This window comes from Scyliorhinus canicula, chromosome 19 (genome assembly GCF_902713615.1).
Source record: "Scyliorhinus canicula chromosome 19, sScyCan1.1, whole genome shotgun sequence".
Lineage (NCBI taxonomy): Eukaryota > Metazoa > Chordata > Chondrichthyes > Carcharhiniformes > Scyliorhinidae > Scyliorhinus > Scyliorhinus canicula.
In genome coordinates, this window is record NC_052164.1 from 78404013 (window position 1) to 78427015 (window position 23003).

At 46.2% G+C, this 23003-nt stretch overlaps 1 protein-coding gene across 4 annotated transcripts in view; it reads right to left on the reverse strand.

Annotated features, from left to right (window-relative positions):
• Nucleotides 1–23003, reverse strand: part of LOC119954076 (galactosylgalactosylxylosylprotein 3-beta-glucuronosyltransferase 1-like) — a 216723-nt gene that overhangs the window by 184998 nt on the left and 8722 nt on the right. For 2 of the 4 annotated variants that reach the window (XM_038778928.1, XM_038778927.1), the window contains exon 2: nucleotides 3237–3372. The exons of the other annotated variants lie outside the window; for them this stretch is intronic. The gene's annotated coding sequence lies outside the window, so the exon portion shown is untranslated. The remainder of the gene's footprint in view (nucleotides 1–3236; nucleotides 3373–23003) is intronic. 4 annotated transcript variants of the gene reach the window in all.

The window sequence follows — 23003 nt, forward strand, 5'->3', positions numbered from 1 at the left end:
AAACTTTGGTATCTTTTTCCTGACGGGAGAAGGTGGAAGAGAATATGTCCGGGATGCGTGAGGTCCTCAATTATGCTGGTTGCCTTTCTGAAGCAGTGGGAATTATAGAGTAAATGGATGGGAGGCTGGTTTGTGTGATGGACTGAGCTACATTCATGACCTTTTGTAGTTTCCTACGGTCTTGGACAGAGCAGGCTCCATACCAAGCCATACAATGGCTTGAAGGGATTTCGCTGGTGGGTGCGGGTGTGGGCAAGCATGTGGGCAAGCCATACAAAGCCATACCAAGACATCCAATGCCGGAAGACCAACGACCTCACCTGAGCTGAAAGTGTAAGTTACCGCATCTCTCTTGGCATCAGGTTTGGCTGCCGCACCTCAAATTCTGAACCACCCACTCCCCCTCACAAATCACTGGCTGACATCTTCCATCCTCCCCACACCTGATCATTGTGTTTCTTCCTCAGCAACCCCCACCCACCAGCACAATCCCTTCAAGTCCAGTTGTGGTGCTCACACATTTCATCTGCCATAGACACCCTGATTCATCAAGAGTGCAGCTTACAATACCCTCTTTTTGTCCCCTTAGGAGAAGATAACCCATAATAAGTGTAAAAGGGCCAAGATAGTGGTGGAGGGGGTGCGGCGTGGAGTATCAGAGGTCCGAGTCCTCACCTACTATGAAGAACGGGCCCTGGAGATCACAGGGTTGACAGAGGAGAGAGAAGTCACCGGCAGTGCGGTTGACCTGTGCGCAGAGGGGATGATCCAATGCCCCTCCACCCAGATGACCTATCTCAATTGAGTTGTTCATGAGAGACAAAATTATCCATCCCTCTCACTGAACATAAGTCCACTCTCTCACAGGATCTCCAACTGATGGGGCCAGGCCATTCAAAGTTGTTCCCCCCCCACTAGCAAGAGACCACATTGGAGGAGAACTCCGAGGAGACCACCATTGAGGCGTCACAGCTATCACCCCCACCTTCCACCAGTGCAGAGACACATACCTCGGTGGGCGACACTAGTGGACAGGCGCCTGGGGCACAATCTAGTGAGCACTACACAGTTGCTGATTCACATCAGGTGGAGGCAGGAACATTCAAGGGAGTCAGAGATCTTTTGTGTCGCTGGACTCTGCTGAGTCCCAGTTAGATGCCAGGCTTCTATACAAGGTTATCTCAGAGATGAGGCAGATACGAGGACACACCCGTGAGATTCAGGAGGGGATAGCCTAGCATGATTCTCGATTTTGACCTTTCCCACTATTTAACTGGCACACCCAGATCCACACTGAGTGCAACAAGGTGGTTAAATCGTGCCCCCTGTATCTAAACTTTTGATGTCACAGCTAATTACACCTTCATATTGAAGCTACAAAATGTTCAACTGCAACTCCCTCAAAAACAATAACAAATGATAATGTACATTAAAAATGGGTGCAAAATTTTAAAGAAGCTAAAACGGAAGGAATACATTTTTTTTAATGAGGTTTTACACTTTTCTCCTGTCATAGTTGCTCCACGGGTTGGATTTAAATGCACTTCAACAAATTCTCAAAGTGGTGATGCGACAAGATAAAAAACAGACAATGTTGTTTACTGATGGCGATGGTTGGGTGAATCCAGATTGGATTGAGGTTTAGGATATTGTCCAATTCTAACAAATTCTAAATCAGACTAAACCTGGAGGATGACATTACTTGGTCCAGTATCCCGCAAGAAACATGGGGAGGTCTCAGAGCAAGAGCAACGTTGAGTGATCAATGTTGTAATAACATCTTTGCATCTCCAATTGCCTTTGTTCATTGAACCATTTCAATTTGAAATTAAGCTATAAACAAGACCTTTAAGAAAGATGAATGCAATCCAAACATTTAAATCACATTAATGTACCACAGTAGACCATGGACTGCCCATAATACTTTCAATACAGCTGCTAATCTAGCTCTTCCACGAATTTGGTCTGCTCGAAAACACATCAAAGTGTTGACAGAAGGCCTGTAATATTATTTATTTATTTTTACAGAAAAGAAATAGAACAATTCAAGTTATTTTCTTCAGTAATTGGGAACGCTGAGCTTTTATGTTCTCCAAGTGGTGACAGCATTTGCACAGTCTCTGGTAGTTACCAGCCTTGATTTTAGTAAAATAGAATCCTCCCTCCAAACACACCGGCCTCATCCCCCTAAACTATGAATCGCTGCCTTCACAGTAAGGAGGTGGAAGTCTGTGTTCCGTGACAGTAGGAAGGGCGTGAGGGCTAAATGCGTCCCTAAGGAGGTAACCATCCTGCCACTGGCTCTGAAAAGCTGTTCCAAAGTACAGTTTCGTGTCAGTGGCCTCGAGTCGCAGCTTGTGTCATGGGTAATCTGCTCAACCATTTGGTATGTTCTCCGGCTTCCAGCCAGACGACAGTGTAATTTATCCAGCATCTGCTCAAGGATTTTAAGCCCACAGATGGGACTTGACAAAGATTAGGACAATTTGTAACGTTCTCAAACCTCACGTTCTGTTAGGTTTATGTGTCTGAGTCTCTCTCTGCTGTTTAATGATTCAGCAGGTGGAATGACAACTCAAACCAGCGATGTACGGCAGAATGCAACTTAATCTAATCAGAGGAACCCTTGGAGTACGGGATTTTGGTTGTGGCTTGCAGCCTGCTTTGATAATGTTATCCATAAAGCCTACATCATTGAACAATACTGACCTTTTGAGGCTCTGACAGTATTCTTTAACTAGATTGAAATAGTATATGTAAGAAGATTACAGTCAGTAATGAAGACCTGTTGTGCCGTTCCACTTCCATGTTATATCAAGGATTAGGAATGCATAGAAATTATCTCGTACAGATGTTTTTCAACAGATAACATGCCTGTACTGAATGCTACAGAGGCCACATCGGACGCAATAGGTTAACGTGGAGAGTGTTATTTGGTCAGCTGTCTCATTGTGAATATTAAGATGCCAATAGCATCAAATTATATATATATAGCTGCTTTAATTGAAATCGTTTGTGGACCGCATACATTTCGAAGTCAGGCTATCTCTAGTCTCTTGCGGTTTCAGCTCGACATCACCTAAAAAAATTGTATAGCTGCTTGGTCAAATGAGCAGAATTTCCACAAGACATCGCTCGATCATGATAATATTAATAAGAAGAGACATGGCATCTCCTTTGATAAACAGTGGATATCGTTAAAGTGGATGACCGAGAGAATTCTTGATGAAACTTACCCCCAAAAGACTTGCCTTTGTGCAGAAGATTGATCAACAGTCACCTTAAACTGGATAGGGCCACAGGCTCACCATTCCTGTTACATAAAGTGCAACACCTCTGCTACCTCCACGGTCTGGTATTGCCCCGTCTCCTCTGCAGACAAAGTGGATGATGTTATCTATTTAGGATTGCTGTTGCGCTCAGTGGTTTCTGGGAGACATTTTTTGTCATCCCTATGATAGGTTAGCCACCTCATATCCAGATAGAATTGTCCCAGTTCATCATTATTCGGAATAGAGCTGCCAGACAGTTCTTCATACCAGCTTTTATCTGTGATATGTAATCCACTGTAGTGGCATGTAATATTACTTGCCATGTGCATCATTTTACCTTGGCTAAAAATATTTTAAAATGAATATGAAAAATATTTGTTCGTACATTTGTAAATATGGGTAACCATATGGCATTGTCATTAACATACTGACAATCTGAATCACAAAGTCACAGACTGTTGTAACCCCCATGAGACCCCCAGGGAAACAACCATTTTCTGCATCACAGCCTGGTATGGCAACTGCTCGGCCCAGGACCGCAAGGAACTTCAGAGAGTCGTGAATACCGCCCAGTCCATCACACGAACCTGCCTCCCATCCATTGATTCCATCTACACCTCCCGCTGCCGGGGGAAAGCAGGCAGCATAATCAAAGATCCCTCCCACCCGGCTTACTCACTTTTCCAACTTCTTCCATCGGGCAGGAGATTCAGAAGTCTGAGAACACGCACGAACAGACTCAAAAACAGCTTCTTCCCCACTGTCACCAGACTCCTAAATGACCCTCTTATGGACTGACCTCATTAACACTACACCCATGGATGCTTCATCCGATGCCAATGCTTATGTAGTTACATTGTATATATTGTGTTGCCCTATTATGTATTCTCATGTATTTTCTTGAATTCTGTTTAATTCCCTTTTATTCCCATGTACTGAATGATCTGTTGAGCTGCTTGCAGAAAAATTCTTTTCACTGTACCTCGGTACACGTGACAATAAACAAACCCAATCCAATCCAATCCAATCCATTGATCTCCCCGTGGGACTCGTGGAGTACGAGCTCCCCAGGTGGGGAGGGGCGGGGGGAGGTACAGGTAACCACTGGGGCTTGTGAATGCAGGCTTAATTCAGGGTCGTGTGTGACCTATCTTCCCAGTGAGGTTTGCTCTGGGAGTGAGATGCTGTGATCAGCATGTAATTATAAATGAATAAATAAATTCATGCTCATTAATGACAGCTTCCTTATGAGTTATTATACTGACCATCAGTCCTAACCCCATATTGTTAGTTCCCAGTTTCAGAAGAGTCATGTGGAAGGAAAATTGAGCAATGGGAACAAATGTTTCCCAGATGGTGAGTCATCTACCTTCTATTGAAGAGTTTAACGTGAAATTGGTAGACATTTGCCATTCTCACAGACAACAGTGTGACAGTTACAATGAGACTGAATGAGGGCGAGGTAAAAATTGGAATCAGATGCTTTCAAGTCACATATTCGTCATGAATCTATCTCCCAGTGGGTGTTTTTCCACAATATAGTACTGTTCTAAAGTCAATATTACCTGGGACTCCCCATAGTGGGCAGCCCAGGGGTGCCCATGACATATTGAAAGAGGTGGTCTGCCCACCCTCTTGGCCTGGGAGGACATGTAGAAGGGAAAAGTCAATAAATATATTTCAATTCTGTAGAAGGATTATTTATACCCGAAATGCCAACTCTGTTTCTCTCTCCACAGATGCTGCCAAACCCGCTGAGTTCATCCAGAATTTTCTGTTTTTATTTCATATTTCCAGCATCCGCAGTATTTTGCTTTTATTACTTGACTAAATGTATATTACCTGCCCAAACTGTGAAGGTCTAGAATTTCATCAGAGTTCTTTCAGTCCACTGCTGTGGGCACCAATCTGATCCAACCAACTGATCCACACCAACCAATCAGTCAACTGAGCCATCCGCCCCGCAGAGGGCCCGAGTTGATGTAGCAACATGCACTTTTACAAAAACGTTGTAGTCCAAAGCACCAGTCAACTGGTGCATGTTGGAAGGATTTACAAGTTAGTAGTCAACCTGTTTGGCCATGCTATGAATGCATCTTCCTTGGACGTCAACTCCTGGGGTAGGATTCCAATCCCAGAACCTCTGGCTCAGAGGCACCATTGCGCCTCAAGGCCTCTATAATGTTTTTTATAAAGTAAAAATGCCAGTCATAAAATCAGTTGCAATGTGCATTATCTACATTATGCGCAACAGCAACATGCCAATGCTCCTTCAATAGCATCTCCCAAACCCATGACCTCCAACACCGCAAAGAACAAGTGCAAAAACAGATGCATAGGAGCACCACCACCTTCAAGTTCCCTTCCAAGGCACACACCCTTCTGAAATGGATGGATATCGCCATTCCTCCACTGACGCTGGGTCAAAACCCTGACATTCCCTTCCTATGACAGCATGGAGGGTATACTTACACCCCATGGCCTGTAGCAGTTTATGCTTCCACCGGGCAATTAGTGATGGGCAACTAATGCCGGACTAACCAGCGATGGCCACATCCCAGAAACAAACAAGACAAAGCACTGTGGGGAAATTTCACCATGTGGACTGTTTGTGGTTTAAGAAAAAGCTCAATTTCACAAGGGTAATGAGGGATGGCCACTCTCTCCTGACCTTGCTAGTGATCAGCCACATCTCTAAAATTAACTGAAAAACTACAAAACTGGTTGGTATGCTAAAACCATTGGAATGGCTTAAAAAAAATCCAATGCGACTTACTTGGCCTAATGTCTTCTCTGATCTCTACAGGGGTCTTACATAACTACAGGGGTATTGAAAAACCTAAAATGCTGCTCGAAATAATCTTTTGCATATGTTTCTGGTACATTTAGGGGGAAAGTATTGAAGTGTCAATTTACGTTGCTTTCAACTGCAGTAAACTGAGGGATTATGAAAAATTTGACAGTTTAATGAAGATATACATTCAGTCAGCTGGGTGGCACATAGCACAGTGGTTAGCACTGTTGCTTCGGATCTCCCCAGTCCCAGGTTTGATTCCCGGCTTGGGTCACTGTCTGTGCGGAGTATGCACTCTCTCCCCTTGTCTGCGCGGGTTTTCTCCAGCTGCTCCGGTTTCCTCCCACAGTACAAAGATGTGCAGGTTAGGTGGATTGGCTATGCTAAATTGCCCTTTGTCCAAAAGAGAAAGGTTAGGTTGGGTTACTGAGTTACGTGGATAGCTGTGGGCTTAATTAGGTCGCTCTTTCCCTGGGATGATGCAGACTCAATGGGCTGAATGGCCTTCTTCTGCACTGTGAATTCTATGATTCTATGACTGTTCAACCTACATTCAGGAAGAGGTGTATTTTGTTGAAAAAAAACAGTGTTTTTTGCTTAATTTTCTATGTAATTTCAGAAGCGAGGTGGTTCTGCCAATGCCAGGTTTATCGTCCCATCTTAGACATACATTCTTTAGCCAGAGTTTCAATAGGCGATTGAAGGATATTGAGCAACCAAAAACGCAAGGAGTTCAAAGGCTCAGAAAGACACCTTGTCATCTTCAGAAAGACACCTTGTCGGAGAACAGTCCGAGTTTATCTAATCTTTCCTCATAGCTAATGCCCTCCATACCAGGCAAGATCGTAGTAAACCGCTTCTGTACCCTCGCCAAAGCATCCTCATCCTTCTGGGTGTGTGGCGACCAGAATTGTACACAATATTCCAAATGAGGCCTAACTATGCTCCTCTACAGCTGCAACACGACTTGTCAATTTTTATATTTAATGCCCTGACCGATGAAGGCCAACATGCCGTATGCCTTCTTGACCACCTTATCCACATGCGTTGCCACTTTTAGTGATCGGTGGACATGCACGCCCAGATCTTTCTGCCTGTCAGTACTCGCATGAGTTCTACCATTTCTTGTGTAATTCCGACATGCATTGGATCTTCCAAAGTGCATTACCTCACACTTGTCCGGATTGAACTTCTTCTGCCATTTCTCCGCCCAAGACTCCACCCAGTTTATATCTTGCTGTCTCCTCTGACAATCCTCTTCATTATCCGCAACTCCACCAATTTTTATGTTGTTTGTGAAGTTACTAATCAGACCAGCTACATTTTCTTCCAAATCATTTATATAAACTGTGAACAACAAAGGTCCCAGAACTGATCCTTGTGGAACTCCACTAGTCACAGACTTCCATTAAGAAAAGCACCCTTCTACTGCTACCCTCTGTCTTCTGTGCTCAAGCCAGTTCTGTATCCAACTTGCCAGCTCCCCTCTGATCCCATGTGGCTTCACATTTTGTACCAGTGTACCATGAGGAACCTTGTCAAAGGCTTTACTGAAGTCCATGTATACAACATCTACTGCCTTTCCCTCATCTATTATCTTTGTCACTTCGTTGAAAAACCCAATCAAATTAGTGAGGCATGACCCCCCCTTCACAAAACCATGCTGTCCATCACTAATAAGTCCATTTGTTTCCAAATGTGAGTAAATCCTGTCTCTAAGAATCATTTCCTATAATTTCCCTAATACTGACGTAAGGCTCACTGGCCTATAATTTCCTGGATTATTCCTGCTGCCCTTCTTAAACAAGGGAACAACATTGGCTACTCTCCAATCCTCTGGAACTTCATCTGTAGCCACTGAGGATACAAGGTTACTGTCAAGGCCCCAGCAATTTCCTCCTTTGCCTCCCTCAGTATTCTGGGGTAGATCCCATCAGGTCCAGAGGACTTCTCTACTTTAATGCTTTTTAAGATGCCCAACACCTTCTATTTATTAATATCAACATGACTGAGAATATCTACACACTCTACCTTGTACTCCTCATCCAACAAGTCCTTCTCTTTGGTGAATACTGAGGCAAAGTATTCATTTAGTATCTCACCCATTTCCTCTAGATCCATACATAGATTCCCTCCAATATCCTTGAATGGACAACCCTTTCTCTGGCTACCCTCTTGTCCTTTAAATATGTATAAAATGCCTTAGGATTTTCCGTAATCCTGGTTGCCAACAACATTTCATGACCCCTTTTAGCCTTCCTAACTCCTGCCTTAAGTTCCTTCCTACTTTCTTTACATTCTTCAAGGGCTTCATCTGTCCTAAGTCTATTAGACCTTATGAATGCTTCCTTTTTCTTTTTGACAAGCTTCATAATATCCCTCGTTATCCAGGGTTCCCTGTACTTGCCACCCTTATCTTTCGTCCTCACAATACATGCCGGTCTTGAATTTATTTGCTGTGGTGGAGAGGTGTGAAGTGGAAGGGAGGGAAGAAGAGTTTAACCATGAAGATCTTGCCATCCTAGTGTGGGGCAATCTTGATGGGCCAACTGGTCATTTCCTGCTTGCCAATTTTATAAGTATGTTCGCATGTATAAACAAATATGAAATTTGAAGCTCGTTCCTTAATTGGAAGGAAATGAATCGCTCATTCATGACAGTGTTATTCTTGTCTTGGTAATTTGGGCACTCATGGGAATGAACTACATAAAGACATCACCATCCCTTGATAATATTAAGAAGCTCTCCATATATTGGGTCTAGCAATGACAATGTGAGTTTCACTGTAATAGAACTGTAATGCATGTTGCAACTTTACAATGCTTTTCACTATTTGCTTGCTTTGGTAGCTGCAAAGGAATAATCACAATATCACGACTGAAAAAGTCAAATTTGCCATCATCTTACAAGGTTCTCAGTGACAATAATTCCTGCAACAGCAGAAATGTGTGTGTGTGTGTGTGTAGGTGTGGTGCATGTGGTATGAATGGGTATGATGTATGTGCGTTGTAGGTGTGCTGTGTGGGTGTGTGGGTGTAGTGTGTGTGTGGGTGCATGTGGTGTGTGGGTGTGATGTGTGTGTATGGTGCATGTGGTGTGTGTGAATGTATGGTGTGGGTATGTTGTGTGGGTGTTTTTGTGTATGGTGTGTGCGTGTATGTGGTGTGTTGCGTCTGTGTGTGCAGGGTTTTTGGTGTGGTATGTGGGTGTATATATGTGTTTTGTGTGTGTGTACATGTGTGTACGTGTGGTGCGGGGAGGGTGTAGTGTGGGTGTATAGGTGTGTGTTGTATGTGTGTGGGAAATGGTGTGTTGTGTGTGTGTGTCGGGGAGGGTTTGGTCTGGTGTGTGGGTGTATAGTTGTGTGTGTGGGGGAGGGTGTGGAGTGTGGGTTTATATGTATATGTGTGTGGGGGTGTATGGTGTGGTGTGTGGATGTATATGTATGTGTGTTTGTGCAGAGGAATTTGGTGTGGCGCTGGAGGTCTTGGTGTAGAGAGTGTGTGTGTGCGCAGGGGCTTGGTGTGGCTTGTGGGTGTATGTACGTTTCTGTATGGTGCGGGGGGAGGTGTTGGTGTGATGCCGGGGGGAGGTTGCTGTGGTGTGTGGGTCTGTGTGTATTTGTGCGCAGGGGGTTTGGTGTGGAGTGCGTGTGTGTGTATTTGTGCGCAGGAGGTTTGGTGTGGTGTGCGTGTGTGTGTGTATTTGTGCGCAGGGGGTTTGGTGTGGTGTGTGTGTGTATTTGTGCGCAGGGGGTTTGGTGTGGTGTGTGTGTGTATTCGTGCGCAGGAGGTTTGGTGGTGTGTGTGTGTGTATTTGTGCGCAGGGAGTTTGGTGTGGTGTGTGTGTGTGTATTTGTGCGCAGGGGGTTTGGTGTGGTGTGTGTGTGTATTTGTGCGCAGGAGGTTTGGTGTGGTGTGTGTGTGTGTGTAGGTTGGGGGCTGTGGTGGTAGTGGGTTTGGAGGGGGGAGGATGTGGGGGAGGGGGAAGGAACCCAAAGCCGATTGGAGTAAAACCCGCTCACCAAAGTGACCACAAACAATGGAGTAGGAGGACAGAGCTGCCCTTTGTCTGTCAGCAGTTCTGCTGTATCTGAAGACAGACTAGCTTTTCATCAGATTTCCATTGGAACTGAAGCCCGTTAACAAAACCAGCGGCAGTTACACCTGCTCAAATCTGCACTGAGCCATGAGTGTCTTCTTTCAATGATGCTTGACTAATTTTGCATAATTTTAAAACTGTGCAACTGGAGTCAGATTTTTTCACTTTATTCAGCAGCCGCTTCTGACAGTGATCTTCAAAAAATAATTGTTTATTATTTCCATCCAGTTTGAGAAAATTGGGAAATTATTACAATTAATGATACAGGTAAGTGAAAACAAGCATTAAACCTACAATTTAATTCAAATGGTCAAAAATTGTCAAGTGACAGGCCAATTATCTGAAACCAAAGCTAATGATTTTGCATCACTCCTGACCATGAAATTTTTTGGCAATACGTACTGCAATCAATACTGTTTAAAAAGTAAGTTCCAAGAGATTTTTGTTGCCTGCTGTTTTGAACCTTTCTCTCTCCTGCTGAAGGCGTGGTGATGCTGTATACCCCATATCCACAACTACCCCACAGTAGAATCAACAGTGCAGAAGGAGGCCACCCGGCCCATTGAGTCTGCACTGGTCCCCGAGCCCACATTAGAACAGACTAAAGCCTTGTGCACCCGGCAGTGTAATATTTTGACATCTTCCCAAAAGCCGTGACTAAAGCTCAGCTATAGCAGGCTACTCTTTGGAACAGTCTGATATCGCCATATTGCAATAGCAACATTCAGATACACAGACCAATCACAGTAGCAAAGGGATGGAGCCCACATCCCTCACTGTACCACATTGATACACTCCACATCCCTCACTGTACCACACTGATATACACCACACCCCTCACTGTACCGCACTGATATACTCCACACCCCTCACTGTACCGCACTGATACACACCACACCCCTCACTGTACCGCACTGATACACTCCACACCCCTCACTGTACCGCACTGATATACACCACACCCCTCACTGTACCGCACTAATACACTCCACACCCCTCACTGTACCACACTGATATACACCACACCCCTCACTGTACCGCACTGATACACTCCAAACCCCTCACTGTACCACACTGATACACTCCACACCCCTCACTGTACCGCACTGATACACTCCACACCCCTCACTGTACCGCACTGATATACACCACACCCCTCACTGTACCACATTGATACACTCCACATCCCTCACTGTACCGCACTGATATACACCACACCCCTCACTGTACCGCACTGATAAACTCCACACCCCTCACTGTACCACACTGATATCACTCCACACCCCTCACTGTACCGCACTGATACACTCCACACCCCTCACTGTACCGCACTGATATCACTCCACACCCCTCACTGTACCGCACTGATACACACCACACCCCTCACTGTACCGCACTGATACACTCCACACCGCTCACTGTACCGCATTGATACACTCCACACCCCTCACTGTACCGCACTGATACACTCCACACCGCTCACTGTACCGCATTGATACACTCCACACCGCTCACTGTACCGCACTGATATACCACACCCCTCACTGTACCGCACTGATATCACTCCACACCCCTCACGGTACCGCACTGATACACTCCACACCCCTCACTGTGCCGCACTGATATCACTCCACACCCCTCACGGTACCGCACTAATACACTCCACACCCCTCACTGTACCGCACTGATAGACTCCACACCCCTCACTGTACCAGACGGATATAATCTACACCCCTCACTGTACCGCACTGATACACTCCACACCCCTCACTGTACCACATTGATACACTCCACACCCCTCACTGTACCGCACTGATACACTCCACACCCCTCACTGTACCGCACTGATACACTCCACACCGCTCACTGTACCGCACTGATACACTCCACACCCCTCACTGTACCGCACTGATACACTCCACACCGCTCACTGTACCGCACTGATACACTCCACACCCCTCACTGTACCGCACTGATATACTCCACACCCCTCACTGTCCCACACTGATACACTCCACACCCCTCACTGTACCGCACTGATAAACTCCACACCCCTCACTGTACCGCACTGATACACACCACACCCCTCACTGTACCGCACTGATACACACCACACCCCTCACTGTACCGCACTGATACACTCCACACCCCTCACTGTGCCGCACTGATACACTCCACACCGCTCACTGTACCGCACTGATAAACTCCACACCCCTCACTGTACCGCACTAATACACTCCACACCCCTCACTGTACCGCACTGATAGACTCCACACCCCTCACTGTACCAGACGGATATAATCTACACCCCTCACTGTACCGCACTGATACACTCCACACCCCTCACTGTACCACATTGATACACTCCACACCCCTCACTGTACTGCACTGATATACTCCACACCCCTCACTGTCCCACACTGATACACTCCACACCCCTCACTGTACCGCACTGATATACTCCACACCCCTCACTGTCCCACACTGATACACTCCACACCCCTCACTGTACCGCACTGATAAACTCCACACCCCTCACTGTACCGCACTGATACACACCACACCCCTCACTGTACCGCACTGATACACACCACACCCCTCACTGTACCGCACTGATACACTCCACACCCCTCACTGTGCCGCACTGATACACTCCACACCGCTCACTGTACCGCACTGATAAACTCCACACCCCTCACTGTACCGCACTGATACACTCCACACCCCTCACTGTACCGCACTGATACACTCCACACCCCTCACTGTACCGCAATGATACACTCCACACCCCTCACTATACCGCACTGATACACACCACACCCCTCACTATACCGCACTAATATACTTCACACCCCTCACTGCATCACATTGATACACACCACACCCCTCACTGTATCGCACTGACATAATCACCGCCCCTCACTGCATCACATTGATAAACTCCACACCGCTCACTGTACCGCACTGATACACTCCACACCCCTCACTGCACCAGACGGAAATAATCCACACCCCTCACTGTACTGCACTGATATACACAACCCTCACTGTACTGCACTGATATATTCCATACTGCTCACTGTACCGCACTGATACACTTCACACCGCTCACTGTACCGCACTGATACACTTCACACCGCTCACTATACCACACTGATATACTCCACACCCCTCACTGTACCGCACTGATACACTTCACACCGCTCACTATACCACACTGATATACTCCACACCCCTCACTATACCACACTGATATACTCCACACCCCTCACTGTACCACACTGATAAACTCCACACCCCTTACTGTACCACACTGATAAACTCCACACCCCTCACTGTACCGCACTGATATCACTCCACACCCCTCACTGTACCGCACTAATACACTCCACACCCCTCACTGTACCACACTGATATCACTCCACACCCCTCACTGTACCGCACTAATACACTCCACACCCCTCACTGTACCACACTGATATCACTCCACACCCCTCACTGTACCACACTGATATCACTCCACACCCCTCACTGTACCGCACTAATACACTCCACACCCCTTACTGTACCACACTGATAAACTCCACACCCCTCACTGTACCGCACTGATATCACTCCACACCCCTCACTGTACCACACTGATATCACTCCACACCCCTCACTGTACCACACTGATATCACTCCACACCGCTCACTGTACCGCACTGATACACACCACACCCCTCACTGTACCGCACTGATATCACTCCACACCCCTCACTGTACCGCACTGATATACACCACACCCCTCACTGTACGGCACTAATACACTCCACACCGTTCACACTACCACACTAATACAATCCACACCCCTCACTGAACCGCACTGATACACATCACACCCCTCACTGCACCACATTGACATACTCCACACCCTCACAGTACCACAGTGATATATGCCACATCCCGCACTGTATCACACTGATACACTCCACACCCTGCACTGGACCGCACTGATATACACCACACTCCTCACTGTACCACACTGATATACTCCACAATCTCGCACTGCACCACATTGATATCCTCCACACCCATCACTGTACCAGACTGATATACTCCACACCCCTCACTGTACCACATTGATATACTCCACACCCCTCACTGTACCACATTGATATACTCCACACCCCTCACTGTACCACATTGATATACACCACACTCCTCACTGTACCACACTGATATACTCCACAATCTCGCACTGCACCACATTGATATCCTCCACACCCATCACTGTACCAGACTGATATACTCCACACCCCTCACTGTACCACATTGATATACTCCACACCCCTCACTGTACTGCACTGATATACTCCACACCCCTCACTGTACCACATTGATATACTCCACACCCCTCACTGTACTGCACTGATATACTCCACACCCCTCACTGTACCGCACTGATAAACTCCACACCGTTCACTGTACCGCACTGATACACTTCACACCGCTCACTATACCACACTGATATACTCCACACCCCTCACTGTACCACACTGATAAACTCCACACCCCTTACTGTACCACACTGATAAACTCCACACCCCTCACTGTACCGCACTGATATCACTCCACACCCCTCACTGTACCGCACTAATACACTCCACACCCCTCACTGTACCACACTGATATCACTCCACACCCCTCACTGTACCGCACTAATACACTCCACACCCCTCACTGTACCACACTGATATCACTCCACACCCCTCACTGTACCACACTGATATCACTCCACACCGCTCACTGTACCTCACTGATATCACTCCACACCCCTCACTGTACCGCACTAATACACTCCACACCGTTCACACTACCACACTAATACAATCCACACCCCTCACTGAACCGCACTGATACACATCACACCCCTCACTGCACCACATTGACATACTCCACACCCTCACAGTACCACAGTGATATATGCCACATCCCGCACTGTATCACACTGATACACTCCACACCCTGCACTGGACCGCACTGATATACACCACACTCCTCACTGTACCACACTGATATACTCCACAATCTCGCACTGCACCACATTGATATCCTCCACACCCATCACTGTACCAGACTGATATACTCCACACCCCTCACTGTACCACATTGATATACTCCACACCCCTCACTGTACTGCACTGATATACTCCACACCCCTCACTGTACCACATTGATATACTCCACACCCCTCACTGTACTGCACTGATATACTCCACACCCCTCACTGTACCACACTGATATACACCACACCCCTCACTGTACCACACTGATATAATTGACGCCCCTCACTGCACTACACTGATATACTCCACACCCCTAACTGTACCACGATATACTCCACACCCCTCACTGTACCGCACTGATATACTCCACACACCTCACTGTACCGCACTGATATACTACACACCCCTCACTATACCACATTGATATACTCCACACCCCTCACTGTATCGCACTGATATACTCCACACCCCTCACTGTACCACACTGATATACATCACCCCCCTCACTGTACCACATTGATATACTCCAAATCCCTCACTGTACCACACCGAAATAATTGACACCCCTCACTGTATTGCAGTGATATACTCCACACTCCTCACTGTTCCACGTTGATATACATCACCCCCCCTCACTGTACCGCACTGATATACTCCACACCCCTCACTGTACCGCACTGATATACTTCACACTCCTCACTGTACCGCACTGATATACTCCACACCCTCACTGTACCAAACTTATAAACTCCACACTTCTCAGTGTACTGCACTGATGTACTCTACGCCCCTCACTGTACCACACTGGTATATTCTACACCCCTCACTGTACCAAATGTATAAACTCCACACTTCTCACTGTACCACGCTGATATGCACCGCACCCCTCACTGTACCACACTGATATACTCCACACCCTCACTGCACCACATTGATATACTCCACACCCTCACTGCACCACACTGATATACACCACACCTCTCACTGTACCACACTGATATACTCCACACCCTCACTGTACCACACTGATATACTCCACACCCTCACTGCACCACATTGATATACTCCACACCCTCACTGCACCACACTGATATATTCCACACCTCTCACTGTACCACACTGATATACCACACCCCTCACTGTACCAGACGGATATAATCCACACCCCTCACTGTACCGCACTGATATACTCCACACCCCTCACTGTACCAGACAGATATAATCCACACCCCTCACTGTACTGCACTGATATACTCCACACTCTCACTGTAGCGCATTAATGTACTCCACACCCCTCACAGTACCACACTGATAGACTCCACACCCCTCACTGTACCAGACGGATATAATCCACACCCCTCACTGTACCGCACTGATATACTCCACACCCCTCACATTGCCAAATAAGTATCCTCCACACCCCTAACTGTACCACACTGATATACTCCACACTCCTTACAGTACCGCACTGGCATACTCTACACCACTCACTGTATCACACTGATATACACCACACTCTGCACTGTATCACACTGATATACACCACACTCTGCACTGTATCACACTGATTTACTCCACAATCCTCACTGTACCGCACTGATATACACCACACCCTCACTGTACCGCACTGATATACACCACACTCTGCCCTGTATCACACTGATATCCTCCACAATCCTTACTGTACCGCACTGATATACTCCACACCCCTCACTGTACCACACTGATATACTCCACACATCTCAGTGTACTGCACTGATATACTCTCACTGTACCACACTGATAGACTCTACGCCCCTCACTGTACCACACTGATATACTCCACAATCCTCACTGTACCGCACTGATATACTCCAAACCCTGCACTGTACCACGCTGATATACTCCACACCCCTCACTGTACTGCACTGATATACTCCACACCCTCACTGCACCACATTGATATACTCCACACCTCTCACTGTTTCGCACTAATATACTCCACACCCCTCACTGTACCACACTGATATACACCACACCCCTCACTGTCCCACACTGATATACTCCACACCCCTCACTGTCCCACACTGATATACTCCACACCCCTCACTGTCCCACACTGATATACTCCACACCCCTCACTGTACCACACTGATATACTCCACACTCCTCACTGTACCGCACTGATATACTCCACACCCCTCACTGTACCACACTGATATAATTGACGCCCCTCACTGCACTACACTGATATACTCCACACCCCTCACTGTACCACACTGATATACTTCACACACCTCACTGTACCGCACTGATATACTACACACCCCTCACTATACCACATTGATATACTCCACAGGCCTCACTGTACCGCACTAGTATACTCCACACCCCTCACTGTATCGCACTGATATACTCCACACCCCTCACTGTACCACACTGATATACATCACCCCCCTCACTGTACCACATTGATATACTCCAAATCCCTCACTGTACCACACCGAAATAATTGACGCCCCTCACTGTATTGCAGTGATATACTCCACACTCCTCACTGTTCCACGTTGATATACATCACCCCCCTCACTGTACCGCACTGATATACTCCACACCCCTCACTGTACCGCACTGATATACTTCACACTCCTCACTGTACCGCACTGATATACTCCACACCCCTCACTGTACCAAACTTATAAACTCCACACTTCTCAGTGTACTGCACTGATGTACTCTACGCCCCTCACTGTACCACACTGGTATATTCTACACCCCTCACTGTACCAAATGTATAAACTCCACACTTCTCACTGTACCACGCTGATATGCACCGCACCCCTCACTGTACCACACTGATATACTCCACACCCTCACTGCACCACATTGATATACTCCACACCCTCACTGCACCACACTGATATACACCACACCTCTCACTGTACCACACTGATATACTCCACACCCTCACTGTACCACACTGATATACTCCACACCCTCACTGCACCACATTGATATACTCCACACCCTCACTGCACCACACTGATATACTCCACACCTCTCACTGTACCACACTGATATACCACACCCCTCACTGTACCAGACGGATATAATCCACACCCCTGACTGTACCGCACTGATATACTCCACACCCCTCACTGTACCAGACAGATATAATCCACACCCCTCACTGTACTGCACTGATATACTTCACACTCTCACTGTAGCGCATTAATGTACTCCACACCCCTCACAGTACCACACTGATAGACTCCACACCCCTCACTGTACCAGACGGATATAATCTACACCCCTCACTGTACCGCACTGATATACTCCACACCCCTCACATTGCCAGATAGGTATCCTCCACACCCCTAACTGTACCACACTGATATACTCCACACTCCTTACAGTACCGCACTGGCATACTCTACACCACTCACTGTATCACACTGATATACACCACACTCTGCACTGTATCACACTGATATACACCACACTCTGCACTGTATCACACTGATATACTCCACAATTCTCACTGTACCGCACTGATATACACCACACCCTCACTGTACCGCACTGATATACACCACACTCTGCACTGTATCACACTGATATACACCACACTCTGCCCTGTATCACACTGATATCCTCCACAATCCTTACTGTACCGCACTGATATACTCCACACCCCTCACTGTACCACACTGATATACTCCACACATCTCAGTGTACTGCACTGATATACTCTCACTGTACCACACTGATAGACTCTACGCCCCTCACTGTACCACACTGATATACTCCACAATCCTCACTGTACCGCACTGATATACTCCAAACCCTGCACTGTACCACGCTGATATACTCCACACCCCTCACTGTACCGCACTGATATACTCCACACCCTCACTGCACCACATTGATATACTCCACACCTCTCACTGTTTCGCACTAATATACTCCACACCCCTCACTGTACCACACTGATATACACCACACCCCTCACTGTCCCACACTGATATACTCCACACCACTCACTGTACCGCACTGATATACTCCACACCCCTCACTGTCCCACACTGATATACTCCACACCCCTCACTGTCCCACACTAATATACTCCACACCCCTCACTGTACCACACTGATATACTCCACACTCCTCACTGTACCGCACTGATATACTCCACACCCCTCACTGTCCCACACTGATATACTCCACACCCCTCACTGTCCCACACTGATATACTCCACACCCCTCACTGTACCACACTGATATACACCACAGCTCTCACTGTCCCACACTGATATACTCCACACCTCTCACTGTACCGCACTGATATACTCCACACCCCTCACTGTCTCACACTGATATACTCCACACCCCTCACTGTCCCACACTGATATACTCCACACCCCTCACTGTCCCACACAGATATACTCCACACCCCTCACTGTCCCACACTGATATACTCCACACCCCTCACTGTCCCACACAGATATACTCCACACCGGATGGGCCAAGCGGCTGTCAACAAAAAGTCAGGTCCCGTCAGCGCCGTTCTAACATCCTCTGAGCCAGCAGACAATTGTATCTGGGGTGGAGGTCGAGGTGGTAGAGATGCTTTGCGGATGATGAAGGTTAGGAGGCAGGTTGGTGGCTGTTGGATAGGTCGGGGTTAAATTGGGGATGTTGAAGGGGCAGGGAGAGAGATTGAGGGCTGTTGGAAGGGTGGGTGGCAAAGGTATGATGGATGGCATCACTTCTTTTTGCTATTGAAGTGTCTTAATAATCACATTTTCCCGTTTTGTCTGTAAATTCACAGTGTACATAACAATTTGCTTGACAATTTCTGGGGAAGAGGAATAATTCAGTTCTTAAGTTTAGGTAGTTATGAATTTCGGTACCTTGTATCATTTTTCTCTGAAAAATTCAGGTCAGCAATTCAATCGATTGTATATTTTTCCTAAGCTGCTGGCAGATGTCTTATTGGAAAATCTTGGGGATACTGTCATTAGTGTAAAAGGAATAGATTCCATTTATGGTGTTAGTTCCAGAAAAGTCAGAATGGTAAAGTTGTATTAGCTACAGAGTTGAATGGTTCTGTAAATTAGAGATTCATTTGTAGCCACTTTCCTAGCATCAGCTCTGTGATTAATTATCCTTAATGAATCGACATTGGGCCTCTAATTTCACCATTGCTACCGTCACTCTTCCTAGTGCAAGGTGTAATGAAAGAAGGACACAGCCTCCATATATTCAGCATTTTTTACGATGTTCCAAAATGCTTTGAAGCCAATTAAATACTTTGCCTGCATTATGCTATTGATGTCAACTGAAATGTTTTCAAATGGCACAGCAGGTTCGAGGGGGCGAATGGCTCCTGCTAATCTCTTTGGATCAGAATTTGCATGTCATTCTAGATGGATGATATGAGATGGGTGAGATTACCTTTGTCATCCATTATTATCTTTCAACCAGAGAATGGGATTTTCCAATCCCATTTGTGGCCGGCACTCTGCGAGTGAGAACGGCAAATTTGACATTCCAGCCATTCAGCGGCACCGGAGAATCCCAGCCACGAACGAGGGCGGAGATTTTCAGTGAGAGATTAGAATCAAAGCTGGAATTCTGCTTTTTTTTTTGCTGATAGCCGTTTCCTGTAAGACGCTTTGTGTAATTGCCAGGGCAGGCGTGCGTAATGAGGTCATAGTGAATCAGTAACCTGTTTCATACTGCATGTGATTCTCTATAGACTTTCCAATGACTTCAATCTTGTCCTTTTGTCTACTTATCTATTATCCATTCTATCTTGTATTTTTATGAGATTTTTGAGGTATTGAAACAGTGTGATAAAGTTGTGTTGCATAACAAATATTAAAAATATATTGTAGTGAGATCAGCAATCAGCAGAGTCTTCAGACTTGCTGATAAAAAAAACAGATACAATTGTGAACCATTCAATCTTTGTCACCCGGCCACTTAAATGTTCACTCTTACAGAGACACCTGAGGACTCCAATGCTTCTCACTGACGTGAAGACCTATGTTGTTCAATTATTCCATTTTGTTACCCAGGAGTCATTTTATCTTTTTACCCTGTGAGGTTACCGATAAAATCGTATCCAATTAAACCCCTTCTCTGAAATTACTATATTGAATAATATCATACACTCAGGCAGGAGAATGTCTTCTAATTTTTCTACAGCATGGACACGATCTTGCACAGTTTATCTGGGTTACAAGAATTGAATCTTTCCCCTAAATATGAATCTACTGTCCCTATGTCCATATGGTGCAATGTGTAGAACATGTTAATGAGGGCTGAAGCAGGCACTGAAATCTGTGTTATCGGCTGCACAGTGTTATAATTAACTAATGGGATATTTTCCTTTCAAATTAATAATATTGCATGATGCTGATAAAGTAAAAGTTGTGCTCTCTCAATTGTCACAGTGGGGTCACTTAAAGGACGCACACAAGCTAATGCTGCATTATATCATTGCCGCCCATAATGTTAATGACCCATGCTGCTTATATATTGAAAAACATCTGTAACCAGATGTTACAAATGGGCATCATCATTTTGTTAGGGTCTTTCTACAATGGTTTGGTGAATTCATTGGCGAATCTTGAAAGGGGAAAAAAAATTATGCAGGATTGGGTGGAAGTGTTAAGTGGGGTTGGGGAAGGATGGGTGGAGGGTGGGTGGGGAGAGGTTGTGGCGAATAAAGGGGCTGGAAAGAGGAGAAGCACCAAGGCACACAATTTCTCTTCCTGACCTTGCCCCACCCAGAGTACCGTCTGTGCCCTTGCCGCCTTCAGTGCTTCCTTCAAATGGTGTTCCACATGGAAGAGCACTGATCCATCAGGTGAGGGTGGGCGCTAGGTGATAACCAAGGAGGTTCATTTTCCGTGTATAATCTGGTGCCATAAGACTGTATGGGGTCTGAAGTCAATGTTGAGGACTCCCAAGACAACTCCCTCCAACTATGTACCAATGTTCTGCTAACTCTATCGGGTCTGTCCTGCTGTTCCGTCGCTATCTAGTGATTTAGCAGGATTCCACTGCCTGGTATCATTATGCACAGTTTAAAAAAAGGACTGTTATCTCTAAAATAAGTAAAGCAGAGTCACCATAGATCCAGATGACCATAGGGCTGCTTTCCCCTTTGAGGGGGAGAGCTGACTGGTGGTGATTAAACCTGAGGACCACACCTCTGGCGAAGGGCAAGGTTGAGAAGGCGGGGCCTTTGTGAATAACCTCAGCCGGTACGGGAATTGAACCCACGCTGCTGGCCTCGCTCTGCATCACAAACCAGCCGCCCAACCAACTCAGACTGTCTCTTACAATATTTGCCACACATTACTCTGCAAGCCTGTGAGCTTTCTGATCCCTCCAGTCACTTGAAATTCTGGCCATAGAATGAATTCTGATGATTTGAAGTGTTCTTTGTTCCAACTTGGGACTGGGCTGAATTCTACATTATCAGTTATTCAATTCAGGCACAGCTTAAACTCCCACTGGGATTTTCCCAGATGCCTGCAGTATTACACACCTAACAATATCCTTCCTCATCAGCAATATATAAGCAATAAAACATTGCAATGAAGGCTGGTTTGTTTTACTTTTTTTATGTCAGCAAGCACTCTCAGCTATCTGTCAAAGTTGTAATGTCAATACTTTTTTGTATATTATTCACACACATTGATGTTTCAATACAGTATATTTGTGCAAGTTTTTAATTCAGGATCTTTAAGATTAATTTATACATAGTCAAAAATGTGTAGTTGAACTAATTAA